Source organism: Xenia sp. Carnegie-2017, unplaced genomic scaffold, assembly GCF_021976095.1.
Source record: "Xenia sp. Carnegie-2017 unplaced genomic scaffold, XeniaSp_v1 HiC_scaffold_6, whole genome shotgun sequence".
Classification (NCBI taxonomy): Eukaryota; Metazoa; Cnidaria; class Anthozoa; order Malacalcyonacea; family Xeniidae; genus Xenia; species Xenia sp. Carnegie-2017.
In genome coordinates, this window is record NW_025813526.1 from 9,206,477 (window position 1) to 9,226,717 (window position 20,241).

At 35.0% G+C, this 20,241-nt stretch overlaps 1 protein-coding gene and 1 long non-coding RNA gene across 2 annotated transcripts in view; both read right to left on the bottom strand.

Moving 5' to 3' along the window:
• Window positions 1-20,241, bottom strand: part of LOC124458480 — an 84,821-nt gene that overhangs the window by 19,510 nt on the left and 45,070 nt on the right. The window lies entirely within an intron of this gene.
• Window positions 4,050-5,178, bottom strand: LOC124458481. Its single transcript, XR_006953209.1, has 2 exons — window positions 5,020-5,178; window positions 4,050-4,587 (listed from the first exon to the last, which is right to left on the bottom strand). It is a non-coding gene; the product is annotated as an uncharacterized LOC124458481 (long non-coding RNA).

Consider the following 20,241-nt stretch of genomic DNA (forward strand, 5'->3'; position numbering starts at 1 on the left):
TTCTTCAAAAGCTGGAATTGGCTGTAGAGGTGCTTTTGGAATAGTTTGATTTGGTTTACCCATGACTTGACAGACATGGCAAGTCTTACAAAACTCTGCAACATCCTTCCTTAGTCCTGACCAATAAAAATGTGTAATGATTTTATTATAAGTCTTATTTACCCCTAAATATCCTGAAAGTAGGGTTTCATGCGCTAGACTAAGAATATCATGATGATATGCTTGAGTTGCAACTATCTGATATCGATACGCCCATTCATCGTTTACCGAAGTGTGTGGTGGTCGCCATTTCCTCATTAATACACCATTCCTGATATAATAACAAACGGGATCGCTTTTGACATCTGCTTCTTCCGAAGCCTTGTGATAAAGTGTTGAAACGTTGGGGTCATTTTGTTGTTTCTCGATAAGATCGGACTTAGATATACTTCCTTGCTGTATAAAGCTAATTTTCGAATTTTCGAAGGATTTTCGTTTTCAAAAATATCGTGAAGAAATGTGTTTTCTATTTGTATGTCCTTATTTTCCGTGTTTTTAAGATTTTCGTCTCGTCGTTTTCTTAAAGCTCTTGTTATTGCACATGAAGGATATAAATCCGGGATTACTTGCTCAGTGAGGTTGGATTGTTTTTTGAAAACTGGTTTGTTGCTTAAAACGGGACCTGCTTGTACCTTTTCCCCTGCCAAATTGTTGCCTAGTAATAGATGAATTCCAGCAAAGGGCAAGGTGTTGATAACACCTATCACAACATCACCTTTTATAAGATCAGATTGCAATTTAAAATTGTGTAAGGAATTGATTCGTATTTAGCGGAACTTATGCCACGAATCAGCACATTCTTTCCTGAGTATGACTACTCGGAAAATGGCAAATATTGCCCAATATTACTGATTGTGAAGCTGCTGTATCTCGGAGTATTTTAATTGGAACATAAACTGGTTGACGGTTGGAGTTAACTGTGACATTACCATCATGAATAAAAGGTTTAAAAGTTTCCATATCACTGTCACTGAAATCTTTGCGCTTATTTGCTGTGATATTATGGTGTAGTGTTTCATGCGGCAATGGTTTCTTCGGATTCTCCTGTGCATTCTTACGAGTGGTTTTGTGTACAGATATATTTGTGTTGTGTATATTTTTATCGGATCTTGAAAGAACTCCCGTCGGTCTTGATGGTGGTCTGTTCCATTTCAACAAATAACATTCAGATTTTGTGTGTCCTTTTCGTTTGCAATAATCGCAAATTACTTGTCGAAATGGGGAATTACCGGGTCAATATTGCTTTCCTTGGTATTGCATGCTTTTGAAATTTTGTTTTGTTTGACTTCCGTTGCCTTGTAAGTTTTGTCTGCCTTGTGCGTAATTGTTCGGAAACCGCGATGAAAATCGTGACGAATATTTGTTTTCCATCAAGTGTGTTTAAGTGTTTCTTGGTGAAAACGGATGTGGGTTAGTTTTAACTGCAAATTTATGAGTATGCGAAAAATTATCAGCAATTATCCCATTCAAGACTTTCGCGTTTTTTCTCCACCTTATTTCTTCTTCTCTCTTCGCATTGTCTTTCGTCTGACTCTTCCTGACTAACATCTGTTTGCAATGCTATCTACTTCACCTCTTGTATTTTGCATGAAAATACTTAGGTTTTCTAAAACTGCTTTATCAACGAGTTAATCGTTGCATAATCTTTTTGAAATTACATGCTGTATTTCGCGTTTAGACATTGAAATGTTTAATTCGACCTTAAGATATTTCCCTAAAGCTTTTATATCATCTTTTCTTAATTTCCATATCTTCTCATATGTTGGTTCCACCATAAACTCTTCTGGGTTAAATGGAGACATGTTGAAACAACTGGTCCACAAGTTTACTTTAATAAATGATTTTTCTCTTTTTGTTGTTTATAAAATATTGATGTGAAATTTTGTTTTTGAAATGATTTCGATTTGTTTCGGATTCTATTTTCTTTTTCGTTTTGACTTCTGCTTAATTGAATAACTTGAAACATTTCTTTCCCGGGTGGGCCCCAATTTGTTACGAACGTCCCGACTAATAATTTGCTGAACAAAAAGCTCAACTTTTCGATCGATGGTTACTTCGGAAAAAGTCCAAGATTTTGAAACTTTACGGCAGTTAATTTTATTGGAAGAATTCAAATATTGTATCCACTCTGAAACACGAATTTTCCTTAAAGGACATGGACGTATATTTTAAGTTAGACTTAATTAACGGGAAATATCGCATAGACTTATAATATACCTTTGTTAGTTCAACCAAAGTTTTTGTCTTCATGTAACAAAGGTTTCTGACTCCAATTTAAAAGTTCCGCGGCCATTTTGATTTGTTTTGAATATAATGTGATATGCAGATTTATGCAACGACGTCACAACTGGGAGGCATATCTCAGTTGTGTCGCTGTTCAAACATTCATAACGGCAGAGAGACTAAAGGCAGACCTTTTTACAAAAAGTGCAAAAATGACATCCACTAGTTCACAGACAGATGAAACAAAGCCACTCTGGGTTGTGTACAGTTGCCATTTGGCACATCTGATATTGGTCTTGACGATAACAGATTTTCCAAAACTGTGGACAAAAATGATAGAAATGAATATGATCAGGAGCAAGATACAGATACTGAAGAATTCGTACTTGGAGATACAAATAGTGAAGACTCAGAGTTCGAAGACAATATTAACAGCAATGTAGAATCTAAATGCACGAGTAAGATTTTGTCACGCAACAAGCTTCCGCAAGATCAAAGGAAATTTATTGTGTTTGAAGATTCCTGGTTGAATGTTTCGATCGCTGCTCTAAATGTGGTAGTAAATGCCTTGTTAGCGTAGCAAACACCATTGGAACCTTTTCCAGAATATCTGTTCAATGCTTACTAGACGAAACCCATAGCTTTACATGGTGCACAGGCCCCTTGTGTAATAGACTACCGGTATTTCACCTGATGCTGGCCTCAGGCATCTTGGCCACAGGGCTAGAATGGGCTAAGGTTCTTCGACTCTCAGTGCATTGAAAAAAATGTTTCACACGTCGTGAATTATCAAGATTGCAATCGGCGTATGTTATACCTGCCGTGTTCAATGTTTGGGGTGGTGAGAAAAGAGATTGTTACAAAACTAAAAGGACAAACTTGCTGTATTGCGTCAGATATGCGAGTAGATAGCCCAGGTCACAGCGGGTTGTTTGGTTCAGGGAGTTCTTTGGACGTCGATAACAATGTCATACTTGATACACAGATCATAAAGGTAATGACAGAGGTTATTAACATATTATAATGATCGTCTGAAAATATTCCGTTGATATAATATAGTCTTCTTTCGTATGATATTTCTATACTTTATCAATACTCAGAGCACTGAAGTCAAGAATTCCAACGCCATGGAGCTAGAATCCATCAAGCGTCAACTTGCATACCTCGAAAATGGTGATGTTAAAATTACCAAGCTTGTGACTGTGACACATCCAAGTTACATCTTACATGGCTAAGGAGAAGCCAGAAATAGAACATGTTTATGATGTTTGGCATGTGGCCAAAGGTGCAGCTAATTCTCTGTTTGCAAGTATTAATCACTCAAATATAAGTGCATCAGTTGTGGATCAAATCACTAGAATTGTGAATCATGTGATTAAGTATGATGTATTTAAATTGAACCTTTAGGAGAGAAAGAGGTTACTTAAACTTGCAAAAAGAAGAAATTTTGTGCAATTAAGCCTTGATTGGGGTAACTACATTTAAAAATGTATATCATGCCATTCCAGAGAAGTATGAGTGATACTTGTAGCTATATCTTAAACTTTATCTAACAGTCCATCATAAATCATTTGTATTGGGTGGCAAGCTCCAGCAGCACTGAAATTGAAAAGAAGAAATGGAAAAGTTTGGCAAATCACATTGCTGATATTCATACTCATGAAGACAACAAGGTGTTTACCAAATGCTTGCATGAAGCTACTAAACGGCAATGGTTAAAAAGGTAAGGTAGTATCTAGCTCCAATTCATTCATGGAGACTTCATCACTATACACAAAAAAAATAAGTGCACGGGGCACCTGTTCTTTAACAGGTCTCGAAGCATTTGCATGTATATTATAATCTTGCTTCCTATCAATCTATTCATAAGACTGACCTCTTTATACTTTTTAAGGTAGTGCAGCTCATAAGAAACTAACTGAACTTATTTCAAGACCAAGATTGATAAGTGCAGTTAGAAAGTTGTCAAGTCACCAACAAACATCAGGCTTGGAGGCAAAACATTCACTTGATAATCTTTTTGCATCAAAAAATACATACTATCCATATCACTCAATCATGGCCAGGTGAAAACATGCATTTTTTCTCACATATTTTACTTTAAAAAAGGGTTGATTTGACCAATAAAGAGTAATGTGTTATTCCAGCCTATACAGTTACCCATTGTGAATTTTTCAGGTTATTTTGTGCAAATTTACATTATTATGAAAATGCTAATAGACCCCAAGCAACAACACAAAAAGGTGATAAAAGATGGTCAGTTGCATACCCTAAAGCTCACAAAGGAGAAAAAGCTGTGGCCAAACCAATAAGCGACTGTCCTACCTACAGTAAGAATTAATAGACAAATCAGAATCATTAATGACAAAATGTTAATGCAAAATACATTTAAAATTTTCAGATTATGTGCAAGATGTTCTGACTGAGTGTCTGAGACTTCGTAAAGATTTCAACACCACAAAAATAGCATTGGAGAATGCAAAAACATTGCTTCCGGAAGAACCTCTCACTTGTGGAAACATACTGTGGGAAGCAAAGGCAGCCAAAAATGAAGTCATTCTTCGCAGACACAGTAGATTTACAACGCCTGCTTTGCCCGACGATAAAATAAATGACAAAGTATGTCTTATAAGGAAAAATGTGCTACCGATGTTATTGTAGGAATAAGAATCGTCCATGTACGGAAAGTTGTGGTTGCCAAACCATGAAATGCAACAATACATGATGAAAATTTAAAAGCCTTGAAATCGCAAATACCTCAAATCCAATTTCAATTTACTTGGCATATTTGAAATGAGTGTAAAGTGCATCAGATGACCAATACTTCCCTCGTATGCATTTGTACATGCAAGATGGAAATGGCCTTCGACATTTCTTGCCAAGAATATGGAAAATCCATCTCGAACATCTTCGATACGCAACATGATTGGTATATTTTTGTATGACTGCAAGTTCGTCATCACCTAACGGACTGTTTTCTTCAATATACTGCCAAGTATCTATTTCAAGGACGTTTGCCGATATGTTTTGATTGAAGAAAGCAAGTTCAGTCACGCAAGACAAGCCTGCATCCTGTGCCGATTTAAGTTTGCCATCATATTCGTCATATTCAACCGCTTTTTCATGAGCAAAAGCATTCAATCGTTTTGCCATAAACTCACAATGGCTTGCATTTACAGCAACTGAGTGAAGTTTTACGCCAACTATACATAGCTTTAAATCTATCTGATCATCTACTTCGCTCGACGAAGAACTTTCTGAGTCAGAATTTCACTCTACAAATTCATCTGGCATTGACTCAAACATATATGACTGAACCATAGCATCTTTGTTAATATTTTCGATTTTGAGTGCTGTAACAGCAGTGTAAAGTCCCAAACTTTGCGTAATAAATGAGAATGCTTGTCAATTTGCAATATAAATAATATTCATCAGCGACAAAGTCCCTGTTGTGACGTCATCATATGAAATATAATTATTTTGGCTGCTCATTTCAAGATGGCGGAACAGCCCTTGAAATAAGCAAACTTTCATTCTAAATTGCGCTTTAAATATATGTTTTCAAACCGGAAAAATAATGTTTAACGGAATACTAAACTGAAAATCTTGAAATTGATTTTCTTCTTTATTTTCTTCTTGATTTTCTTTTGTTTTTAAATTTATTTCTTTATTTTTCTTTATAAACTGCTGAAAACGAATTTTGTTTCTTTTATCTTTCAAATGAAAAAGTAAAAAAATTTCATATGACACGTTTGTTTCCATTTTTTCTTTATAATAAAGAAATTTTTAACGAGCATGCTCTTATATACTACTCGAATTTGATATCAAAAATTGTACTTCCTTTCATTTCATCTATTTATGGTATGATTTGTTAGATTATGAACTTTATTCAAAGAAGGTAAGTATTGATTTTACAACAACAATATATATATGTACATGCACAGGAAGTATGTAAGATCGTACGATTGTCACGTGTCCACTGAACTATAACTAAAGAGCTGAAATAACATTAACTTTACAAATTAAATACTTTATGTTATATTGTATCATGTTAACACCCCCACTCAGACTCAGCTTGCTCATGATGAGTCTGCTATGTGGTTAACTAAATCCCTAAAAGTGTTGCTCGATGTTTTTCTACTTTGACACGAGATAATGACTTTGTAAGAATGTCTGCTGTCATTTCTTCGGTTGGAACGTAACTGATCTTTATTTCCTTGCTTTGTACTCTTTCTCGAATGAAATGTAGTTTCGTATCAATGTGCTTTGATCGTTTATGCATTACGGGATTGTGACACATCTTTATACAAGATTGTTATCTTCTCCAATGTTGGTTGGTTTCTTCATTGGATAACCTAAATCTTTCATTAGTGCTCGTAGGTATATTGCTTCTTGTACAGCTGCCGCCATAGCTTGATATTCGGCTTCGGTTGACGAAAGTGCTACAGTTGCCTGCTTCTTCACTTCCCAGCTGATTGCACCTCCGTTCCCTTCAAATTTGAAGTAATATCCTGTAGTTGATTTGCGATCATTGAGATCACCACTCCAATCTGCGTCTGAATCACCAACGATATCGAGATTGGAATTCTTCAAGAATGTTAATTGTAAATCGATAGTTCCTTTAAGATATCTTAATACGTGCTTTGCTGCTTTCCAATGTGAAATGTCTGGTTTATCTAGGAATCTTGATAGCAGATTAGCAATGTGAAGGATATCTGGACGGGTTTGTTCACCAATAAATAGTAATGAACCAACTAAACTTCTATATAACTTCGCATCGACTAACTTCTGATCGTCGTTGCTTTTGATTAGTTTCAGATTTACTTCTCCAGGCGTTGCTGCTGCTTTACAATCACTCATATTGAATTGTTGAAGAACAGATTCGATGTATTTCTTTTGGTCAACGGTAATCTTGTCGTGAGATCGTAGAATTCGCATTCCTAAGAACCAGTGCAGTGTGCCACGGTCGTCCATCTTAAAATTTTTGCTTAACATTGCTTTGATATGATTAACTGCTTTTTCACTAGTACCAGCCACTATAATATCGTCTACCCAAACTAATACGTATGAGGATGTTCCATCTTCTTCTTTTCTCACAAATAAACAATAATCGTTGCAGCTACGTTTGAATTTTTCTTTAATAAGTAGACTAGCCAGTGCTTCATACCAATTCTTTGCCGCTTGTTTCAATCCATAGATTGATTTGTTTAGCTTGCAAACTTGCTTTCGTCCTGATTTTGCTTTCTTGGTAAAACCTTCTGGTTGTTCTAGGTAAATTTCTTCTTATATGTTGGTGTGAAGGTATGCTGATTTAACATCCATCTGGTCAATATGTAGACCTTTTTGTGCTGTCATTGCGAGCAGGATTCGAAAAGTTTCGGGTTTACATGTTTGAGCGTAAGTATCGAAAAAGTCTAAGCCTTCGACTTAAGCATAACCCTTGGCTACATATCTTGCTTTAAATTTGTCGATTTGATTATCTGCTCCATACTTTACTTTATATACCCATTTTCCTGGTAAGACTTGCACATTCTCTGGTTCGTTCACTATTGTCCATGTGTTATTGTCCATTAGTGAATCATATTCTGCTTTCATCGCTTTTCTCCAGTTTTCAGCGTGTGGTGTATTAATTGCTTCATGATAAGACTTGGGTTCTTGCACACTTTCTTCATTAGTTTTGTTGAACGTATTGTATAATCCATACCTTTCTGGTGGCCGCCGATTTCTGCTTTCTCTAGGAAGCGAGATTTCTTCCTCTGGATTTTCTTCATCTTCTTGCTGATGTTGAACAGCAGGTATCGGTGCATTATTTTCCCCCACTTCATCTTTAATCGGTTCTTTTGCTTTCTCATCTTTCGAACGATCGTCGTCGAAATCCATGTTGGGGCTCATAAGATTTGGTTGTTCTGGATTTGTCGTATCTTTTGCTGAAAAAGGTTGAATTTCACTTTCTTTGAAGACAACATTGCGTGCTTTGATGACTTTCATTGATTCGAATTCTTGCAGAATGTAAGCCGTGCTTTTGTCATCGTAACCAATAAATTTTGCTTTCACAGATCTTGAATCCAATTTCTTTAGGTTGATCTTCCTTTTCATGACGTATGCTGAGCAGCCAAAAGTGCGTAGATGATTTAATCTTGGGGTTTTTCGGTGAATAGCTCAAAAGGACTTTTACCTTGTTCGCTGTTGGCAGTAACGGTGAGATTTCTGATATGAGATGCTGTTGATAAGGCTCTTACCCAATAACGTTTTGGTAACTGTGCTTGGATTAATAGACATCGTCCCATTTCAACTAGAGTTCCATTATAGCGTTCGGCAACTCCATTTTGTTGCGGGGTTTCAGGTACTGTAAATTCCTGCTTTATTTTTGATTCTATGCAGTAAGCTTTGAATTGCTTCGATGTATACTCTGCTCCATTGTCGCTTCTCAATTTTCGAGGTAATCCTGATTCTGCTACGTACTCTTTAAATTTTTCAAACGCTTGTGCTTTCTTGCTCATGAATTTAACGACTGCGTACTTCGAGTATTCGTCCACAAAGGTAATTGCATATCTGCATCCACTGAGGCTAGGCACTTCAAATGGACCAAGAATATTTGTGTATACCAGTTCGAGTGGTTTCTGGGACTTATTGTGCGCTTCTTTAGGTACAGGTTTGCATGATTGCTTTCCAAGTGCGCATGTTACACACACTTTCTTTAATTTGTCTTCGCAGTAAACTGTGCGTTTGACATCATCTTTGTTCAAATGTCCGAGGCGTTGATGCCACAGTTGAAAATCTCCTTTCATTTATCTTTTATTCTGGTTGCTTGTAATGGAATTACAGGAACTGGATTTTGGAATATGATCTCCAGATAAAATAAACCTGCATTTTTGTTTAGAGCAATTTCTGGACCATGATTTAACATCAACTTTGCTTCACTCTCTTTGAATACGAACTTATGTCCAAATTTGAGAGCTCGGTTGACTTCATAATTTGGCACATAAAGGACGTTTCGCAGTACCATCTCTACTTCTTCTCCATCGTTCAATAAAAGCTTTACTGGTACGTCACCAATACCTTCGATAGGTGTTAATTTTCCCTTTGGATCCTTAACATTTTTAGTATTGCATGGTTTTAAGTTGTCGAATAGTTCCTTTTTTGTAATGATGTGATCTGTGCAACCGGTATCAATGATGATATAATTCAATCTTCTACTGTCACTATTTATTCCAGTGCCACTGTTCATGCATTGAGAGTATGATGAGAACGAATTTGGTACTCTTGTTGAAGGTTCTTCGGTTTTATTCTGACTCCTACATGCTCTTGATAGATGTTCCTTTTTCTTGCACTATGAACAGAAAGCTGAACTTCTTTTACTACATTGCTTGGCAAAATGACCAGGGAGTCCATAAACATAACAAGTTCCTTTTTGCTTGATTGGGGCTTTGTTTTTGCCTGATGCATTTCCAGAATGCATTGCTATTGCGCTATCTTCTTCTTGCTTTCTTTGAATCCGACTATCCTCGTAATTCTGTAAACGAGTCTCAGTTCTGAGAAGTTAGCTGCTGGGTTGAAACTTTCTCGAACCACGAAGTGTTCAAATTTTTTCTGGAAGTCCATTAATGACACGAGCATTAAATAATGTTTCTGATATATTTTCTCCGGCTTCAGTGATTCGAGACATTAATTCTTGTGATCGTATGAAATATTCGGATAACTTTTCACTTTCACCTAATTGTAATCAAGATATTTGTCGAACTAGACTTATTACAGTTGGTTTTTCTACGTTAGAAAATCTTTGTTGCAGTAGACGCCACGCTTTTACTCCGTCTCCAACACCATCTGGCGACAAACAGTCATGTCGTATGTATAAAAGGCTGTTGTTGTCAAGAGCTAATGCAATATGACACCATACTGTGTTGTTTCTTTCTTTGATTTCATCAATTTGTTGATTTCTCTCCCGTACTTTTGTTTCCCATTCGGCCCTTTGCTCACTTGTAGCGTCGACTGTTAACGGTGTAACTTCTTGAGTTATGACTTCTCTCCCAATGAGAGCTTTGTACAAACCTTTTGTTTGCATATAAGCAGTAAACTTTGTGCTCCATGCCGGATAGTTCTCGGCTGTTCCATCGAATACAAGCCACTTTATTGTTTGACTATCCATAAATACGGTCTTGTACTATTTCTGTGCTATTGCTGAGCTATTTATGGGCTATCCCTGGGCTATCTGGGCTACTTCTGAGCTTCCTGGGCCCATAACCTTTTAGATTATGAGCTTTATTCAAAGAAGAAAAAAAATTGATTTTACAACAACAAAATATATATGTACATGCACACGAAGTATGTAAGATCGTACGATTGTCACGTGTCCACTGATCTATAACTAAAGAACTGAAATAACATTAACTTTACAAATTAAATACTTTATGTTATATTGTATCATGTTAACAAAAATGTTGGACTATTTATTGTTGGTGAAGCAATGTTGATTATAACATTGTTTCTGATACAATTTACAATCATTCATATTTAATGATTGCGAGGCTTGGCGGCGATAAGCACGTCCATTCCTATACCTCAATAGTGGCCCGATGTTTTCAAGGACAGCACGATCTTTTCAAGGACAGTTTTCATGAACAAATGGCCCAAATTTGGCATGCTGTGTTATGCATGATATTTTCTCAATGATGCCATCGAATGTCATTTTCTGCAAAGCTAGTCCTATTACCTTACAGCATCTGTACTCTAATGCGCCTTCTAACAAATTGGTATGACAGCATTGACAATTACACCTGAAACGTGGGAGCATTGTGGTTTATAAAGTAACTTTATGTATATTACTAACAGGAGAAAACAACAACTTACCATTCACTGAGTGGAATTACGCCATCACTTCGTTGTTTTAATGTCGCAGGAGAATTACATCGGGATCATCTGAGTATGCACTTCATCACCATCTCCTGCAAGCGGTTCATCGTCGTATGTGAAGTCTTTTAAATGCTTGACATAACCCACCGATTCCGAGCTCGAATCAGATACGCATTCAGATGTCGAATTCGAATTATCTGAGCACTGATTTGAGGCCATACTTATCGAAAAACTTGTTTTTTAATATTTTATTGAAAATACTGTCATTATTTGTTTTTAAGACAAGAAAAACGACAACAAAATCACCTCCCATAATATAATATTACATTAATAAAAACAGACTTGCTCAACTATCTACGTCACAAGTATCAATATGGCGTTGTAAAAAAATTGCAAATAATACCCGAATTTGGAGGCAAAGTTAAGGAACTTATATTTATCTGTTTAAGTCCAACGACATATCATAGTTCTTCAAATAATCCAAATTTTCAATTAAGATCATAAAAAAGGGGGGAGGGGCTAAAATTCATAATGTAGGCACTTTAACATTATCGGCTATGCTGTTTTCAACTTGTTTTCGCCAAATTTCATCAAGTGCTTGCTCTTTGGGACACTTGTATGAAAAACTAACTTTTCTACGTGGGACCTCTTAACTTGATAATCAGGATAGAGTTTATCAGTATCGCACCATCCAACTGCACAACGTGCATCATTTACCTTTGCTTGCGGCTACTTGGGTAATTAAGTGGTTAGCTTGTTTGACTTGGCTTATGAGTTCTGTATATTTGCGAACTCAAAACAGTCATGACGGTCACGTTGTTGAAAGAAAACAAATATTTTCTTAAATTTTCCGCTATTTGACTACCACAAAATTGGACTCAAACGTATAAAAATCGCAATTAATAATTTGAATATTAAAATTGACTTGTTTAGAAATATTTTTAAAAGAAATGGCCTGTATGTATAAGGTTAAATTTTGCACATTTATTAGTAATTTATATGGGCGCCATGGGTGACAGTGCGCTCGGCCCATTGTTTTGCACCCCTGCAATATGACTGCGCTAACCTTGAAAATGTCTTTTACCTCGTTATTTATCGGTTGTTTTACCTTAGAATGAAAAAGGAAATTGAACTATAAAGTTACTTTGACAATAGCATGCATCTTTTAACTTTGACGTGTTTCTGATTAAATATGTTATCCAGCGACAAGTCTCGTTCAATTACCTTGTTTCCGGTTTAAAACTGCGCCCTCCGATTAACTTCGGAAGTCTGGAAACTAACTGACATTTTTTAGAGCTCCGTGACAAAGTGTTACAAGGCTGCACGTTATCTACTGATGACTTAATGTTAGTCAAAACTTCTTTATAACAATAAAAAAAATTTTTCGTTTAATTTCAATGCACAATTCAAACAGATTTCTTTGGATCAAACATGTTTCGGAATACTTTATGCCATCTTCAGGGCGAAATTAATGTATATAAAAAGTTTACATCATAATTTGTATATAGTAATAGAGCGGAAGTATCGAATCGTTATGAATAATTATTTACAGTTGAGTAAAGTGCTATAAATTGTTTGTGTCAGGTTTTATAAAAGAAACGAAAAAAGTACGAAGAAAATGTATGGATAATAACTGACAAAGTAATAATTGTTTTTTACAAATCGAAGACAATGTTAAAATGCTCATTTGTTTCTAGAGGTTATTTTTACGTTTCTTGATATAAAGGCCTTCTTTGAGTTTAAGGGCAAAATGAGTTTGAGCGGTGTCTAAGATACGGAAGCAGGATTGTGTGTGATTATTTTTGCAGTGTGGTGATTATGTGTGACTCCGTGGTTCTATGTTCTTTAATCAGTGTGGAAAGGTGGGAGACTACTCGCTCACACTCCTTTCGCTCTTAAACTCAAAGAAGCCCCTTACATCAAGAAACTTAAACCTAACCTCAACAAACAAATGCAGCATTTTAACATTGTCTTCGACTGGTAAATAGCATTTATTACTTTATCATTTATTATCCATTTTCTTTGAAGTTTTTTCTTTTCTTTTAATAAGCCTAACACAAACATTTTATAACACTCTACTCAATTGTAAATAATTATTGATAACTATTTAATACTTCCGCTTTATTAATACATATATTATCGTGTAAACTTCCTATATTGATTCACTTCGCACTGAAGATGGCATAAAGTATGCCGAAATATTTTTGTTCTTAAGAAATTTGTCATGTATTTTAAATGTTTTATAACTATTTTGCTCTTACAAAATCATGATTCAATCATTATATTTTTTAACACAAAATGTTTGCGTTTTGAACATTTAAGAAACTACTCTTTTTGCACTAGTTATTTTGTATTAATCAAAAAGATATGTGCACTTGCACGGTATCAATTGATACATTTTAATAAGCACTAGTATTAGTTGTAAGATAGAACATGTATAAATTTAAGAAAAATACGTTTGATTGTCTGTACTTGTGAGAAAGTCTTATTCAATGCACACCCTTGTTGGTTGATAATCCAAACCAGCAATCGAAAAAAGCTCTAAATCTCTTCCCAACGACTCAAACACATTGTCACGGTAATGAGTAGAATCAAATGGTCCAGGTAAATATGATGCACTCAGTGGAAACACGTCAGCTACGTAGAAACCAGCTTTACACATTTCTGACATGGCGTACGCGTCGAAAAGCGTTAATCTCTAAAAATTAAACCAAATTTACAATTTGTAAGAAAAGCTCAAAGACGGATTGGGGTTGATTAAACAACTAACTTAAAAAAAGCGTAAATTTATATATTAATTTACGCAGAATCATAGCTTAGTTTTACATAAAGACCATTAATAGTAGTACTGCACACTTCACTTCTAACCATAAAGTATAAAGTAGCAACTTGATTAGTAATTTCAAAAGCTTATTTAGGATCTGTGTACTTTATGTTATAAACGAGACCACTCTCGGATCAGGTTTACGAGTTGAAAAAACCTTGTATCTTTTATTGCAGCAGCGTGGTTCAATCACATTGCATCAGTTATGGAACGGATGAGGGGTTCACCTTGTAAAAGGGTCCTAAGACTCCCTAGAAAAATTTTAATTTTTCAATGCTTCAGAAATGCACTTTTAGCCTTTTAGAGGAATGGCAATTGTCTAATTTTATTATCACTTTTGTGTAAGAACAATGCATTTTGCTAACATGTATGTTTTTTTGAAAAACAACGAAGTGTACAGTGCTTGACTTTTTTGGCCAAATGTCAAAGCTCATTGGCATGCCTACGAACATAAACTTTGCTTCACAAAATGCCATTCAAACACAGATATAGTCTGTGAAAAGTCCTATCAAGTTGTCTCATATAGTTCCTAGAAGCAAAAATCACGTACACCACTATCTATAACAATTTAGTTACAATGTATAACTGATGGTTAAATTTACATATTTCTAATTGTTATAACCTAAATTTATGGTTAGTTTCACCTATCTCTTAGGTTATTACCAAAGTAAAATATTTTAACACATATTTGAAAGAACAAGGCCAAAACTTTCGTTGTTGCTCTGTCGATTCCAGAGTAATAATGTTTTTATTGTATATTAGTGCAGAATTTCCGTCAAATATTACACAATTGCCGTGCTCAAATAAAAAAAAGTTTAAATTGGCGTATTCTGTACGTTATGAAAGTTTTCATAACCAGAAAACAACAAGACTATAACCAGACACAACAAGACTATTTTAAAAAGACTTAACCCAGAAACAACCCAGAACAATCACAACTCCCTACAGAAATGTAACTGCAGACAGAAACACCTTTACCCGACAAACGGCAATTGCCTGAAACCCAAAGTGATTTACAAAGCATATGAAGTCCTTCAGAGAAAATTTTTCAACCGAAGGAGATGTATATTTATCTTTTTGATACATCAATGCTCGTCAGCCAGCTTTGCTTTTCATCTAGGGATAAAGTTTTCAAAAAAATTTCATATGCAGAATTACTGAAATATATGTTTTGAGTTCTATCTTCAATCTAGTATTAGTGAATTCGCAAAGTTGATGAAGATGAATGATGATATGTAAGTAAGAAATGCATCTGTTGAAAGATCAGTCTCTTGTTTAAAGAAAGTGCTGAGTTATTTAAGAAATACCATGGGTCATTGTCGTCTAAGTTCTTTATGCAGGATTTCCTAACATGAAGACATATTATCGACATAAAAGTGAACTTTCACAAAACTTTCACAAGACTTTCAAAAGTTCAAGCTTTGCTAGTTCTAAATAAAATCTAGTGGCAAGGTGCCACTGTACTAAACAAAAAAGCTGCAGATCACAAGTAGAAAAACAATGTTCTTTTACATTGGAAACAGCCAAACTGATTGTGGTAAGGTGCAGTTGTTGCAGAACTAGCTGACAGTAAAGCAGGCTACAGTAATGCGCCGTTACGTTAGAATTGTCGGAAAATGTAGCTGCTTGCTATAATGTGCCGTTGCTGCAAAACAAACTGAAACAAACTAGCTTTTTTAACAATTTTATCAACAAAATCACAAGATACCTGCTTAACGTGGACGCCACAACCCACCTAGGACTACTGTTGAGCTACTTCAGTTTTCACCACTTTTACAGGACTGGATTATTACGCATACTCACAGACAGAGTATGGCAAGCCAAACAGGTCAAAAGTGTTGTTTTATAAAACCACTTGTTGAAATATAGTGTTTATTTCTTGAGATGAAGAAATTGATGTGGGAGACAAAAATTGATGTATGAGACGAAAAATTGACGTGAGAAAGGCAAGAAAAATTTCTTATCTCAAAAAAAAAGAAGATTGAATTCGTAAGCAGTCCATTAAAAAATATGGAACTGCATATGCCACAATTTTGATTTTTTTGCCACCTCCGTTAGAATATAATCAAAACATTGACCTAAGATTAATGTATTTCCATCTTTTTTAGTTCAATAAATCAAAATGGATGATGGCGAAGACGAATTAAGAGAATTTTTTGATACTTTAATTGAAATCTTCCACAAAGTTGACAAAGCTACAAATTTATAGATTCCATTCAGCTAGAAATCTGCGAGAGGAAAGTTGGCGACAGCCTTTGAATAATTGTAGAATTTTGCTCTGATTTGCGTGAACCGGATGAGGAATTTACGCTGAGAAATTTGCTTTGGCAACTAGTCGACACATTTAAAGAAAAGCTGCATATAATTAGAGACAATTGAAGCGTTTTAGATAACACGTAATTTACTGAACATATTCTGGGCGTGTCTCAATGTACCGGATTAAGACCTGCATAACCTATCGCAACATCTCAAATATAGCAGCTCCATGAATTAGGGACGAAATACAGAGAGATTTCAGAACCTCTACGGATACGTGACAGCACTTTGTATCACTCTAGGTTAGAGTTGAATATTTCTGAGACATTTGCATCTATGGAAGACAATGTTCTGGACTGCCTTATAAATAATATGTTATAATCAACACTTTACAGTCGTGAAACCTATATTTAAGGGGCTCTAAAAAGCAGAAGAATCAATATTCAAAGAGCTATAATTAGAGAGATTTTCATTCGTGTAGACCCTGTTCGAAGGGCTATAAGACAGCAAAACCAATTGTCAAAACAGTTTACAATGTAAAAACCCCAAAACCTGTGGCACATCGACTGTAATCATAAACTTATATCTTGGCGCATTGTTATGCATGGCTAAATTGATGGTTTTAGTCGGGCCTCTATTAACCTTCAATGTTGTACCAACAATAAAGAACAATCAGTCTTGGAATATTTTAAATGCGTTGTAGAATAGTATGATTCTCCTAAGAGGATGCGTAGAGATCGTGGAATGGAAAATGTGGAAGTCGCAAAATACATGGTTTATCAGCGTGGGTTGAACAGAGGAGCTTCATTGCACGAGTAGCGTTTACATTGAAAGGATTGAAAGCCTATGGGCTGAAGTGAATAGGTTAATTCAGCTGTTTACATTGACTTTTTTCGTTATCGTGAGGATTGTGGACTCTTGGGCTCTTTAATAACTACTCCTCTATGCATTGCGTTTTGTATATTGTTGAGTGCCAGTTTGTACAACATTGCAATCATGATCCCAAAGGTTTTTAACAGGGTTGAGTTTATTGTTGATATCAATATCAAAAAAAATTTTGAAAGTAAACATGGAATGCACAAAATATATTGAGTGTGCATAAAACTACAAAGAAAATTTAGCAAAAAATTTAGATTTTGCTACACGTATCAAATTTTAAGGATAGGAAGTACTACACATGTACGAGGTGACTTCGTCAGGAGATGACAAAGAAAGGCTGTGTGAATCAAGGATTTCAGCTTTTGGTCTGACAAAAAAGGCCTTCTTTGAATATATGATGTACCATAATACCATGCAATTTTTAATTTGGCTGCTGACCACTTCTTTGTGAAATTCAAGTCCTGATAGAACATTTCCATGTGCAGACAACCATACTCGACACCTTGTGTTGGGACAAACTTGTCTTATTGCTTACCTAATAAAAACACATCGCATAGAAATGGCCCACTTAGCCCCATAGGTCTTTTTCCTTTATTATTTCTCGTTAATCTTCCTTGGAAATTTCATTTTAAAGAATAGAAGGTGATTGAATTTGAACTTCTGGAAGAATGCAACTAAGCTGGTCGATTGAAACCTCTAAAAACCTCTTTATGAACAGATGCTGACTGGTGGTTGTTGACCAAACTGTTAGCAAAAAATTTTTGGCCATGCTCTTGTCAACACAACTCGGCTTTCAAAATTCTCTCCTCGGAGTCCCTTTTCAAAGGGAAATTGCGAGAGATAAGTCATTCGAAATATTACTTCGTGAACATTTTACTGTTATTGGCAAAGTGAAGAAATAAGAGTTTTAAAGTAAGGAAATTGACATTTATGCATGCGTATTTTATATGGAAACTATGTAGTCTCTTAGATAACGACAAACAATCCTCAAAACATATACATGATCACGTTGTGATGCCATTTTACTCATACAGCACATATATTGATATTCATATGTAACATAATACAAACTAAAATATGCGGGGATGCGTGCGATTTTAAATTTTTTGATTATATTTTAGATTAAATGGGTTTTTTTGAGAAAACTTATGCTTACGATTTTTCAATGACCTTTCCCAAATCGCTGGAAATCGCTCCTCCTAAAGCAAAAATTCAAACATTTCCTCAGGGAGCATGCCCCCTAGCGACAGTTCACGCCCTTCATCGTCAATGACGTGAAGAGAAACATTAAATCCCGAGGACAATAGGCAAGGCTAGCAATGTCACTGGCCTTATATGATATCTCCTTCGGCAGCATATATAAGTATGGAAATATATGATAGATTATAAAGATAGTGTTTTGTAATGTTTTGAATGTACACAAACTGCAAATCACTTATATAGAAAATTACTTGCGGGATTAAGTTTGGTCATGCCTTTGATAATTTGCATAACCGGATGACGTAAAATGTCGTGTTTTACCATGCTCAGAGGCTCTTATCCAATCAGAATACAAAAATATTTTTTGATAGCATGACCGATTTACGCTTATAAGTGTAAAATAAGTTTTAGTTTACGCTTTTACCTGGTAGCAAGATAAATCTTAGTAGAATACTTTATTAAGACGCAAAAAGCCATTCTTTATTTGATTTTCGTTCCAAAATGTTATATGTTAATAAATTAATCTCAAAGAAACAATCAGTCATCATAAATCTACAATGACTCTAATAAGTTTTTGTTTGAAATAATTTTTGTGGAAAGTTTTAGTCATGCTGAGCATGACCAGCATGACCGCTAGCTACGCCAATAATTTCGGACGTAGCGTGATAGCTATTTTTGTGTATTCTGTAATTAAAATTATTTAAAAATATTCATGACAATTAAAATGCTCCTTCAAAAGCACGTTTATTGCTTATTTACCTCATAAAACAGACTAAAGTGAGCATCATTTTCAGAAAATGGACAATGTTTTCCTAAACATTGAATTTTATTTTGAAATCGAATTTTATTTTGAAAATGGCAGCATTTGCACTTTTGTGTTTTTTTAATGGACTGGATACGAACTCGACCATTATTCTTTTTCGTAAAGCAAATCTTTCTCGCACATCAATTTCTTTATCTCAAGACATAAACACTGGATGTCAACAAGCGTTTTTTAAAACAACACTTTTGACGTGTTTGGCTTGCCGTTACAGAGCATTATTAAAAGCACCATTAACGGCTTTTAGCAGGAAAAGAAACATCACGTTGATTTTATTAAACAACTCGTTCTAGCTTTACTTTACCAATAAAACAGTCAAAATATATTTCCATGACAACAATAATATTAAGTTCAAAGCTAAAATAAAAACATCCCATTTAACGACCATCACAAAAAATTACGAACATCATTCGCGACACACACAACACAGACTTACAAACATTATGAAGCATTTCTGCAATGACATTAACATCGTACTAATTTTTACTTCATTCAAACAGAAAATTGCCTTTCATCGAAAGATCCTACTCCACATTCTGTTAAATCTCTAGTGGTATACTTATTCGATCGTGCGAGCGATGATGTAATTCACGCGAACGGAAAACAACCCCAAAAGTGACAAAAACTCATGTGTTTATCGACACCCTTTTAACATAACCTTTATTCCATAATTATCCTCTTATTTTCAAATTATTGGCACTGCCGATATTGCTTTCTCGACGAAGCACTTCACATGCATAAACAAAACTGACTCTAATCTTAAACTTTAATTTTTTCACTCTATTTATTTTGTAAATAAACTCATCATTTGCTCCAAACAATATTTCATTGGAATATTTATACAGAAGCTACTAACAATGGTAGAAACTATCATACTATATATATCTATTATATGCATAATATTCGCTACTATACTGAAAAAAACGTGTATTGATACAGAAATAGACAAGATACAAGCACCGTGTCAAGCATGGTATAATAAGTGATGCTTGTATAGTTTTCTGAATTTTCTTATTTTTAAAATCACTAAGCTGGTTTGTTTTAATAGTCTTCCTTATGATAGAGGGTGTTTCTATTTGAAATTAGAAGAAAAAAAACATTGTGTAATATTTACTTTTCATGACATAAAAAACAATGCACGTTGTAGCTG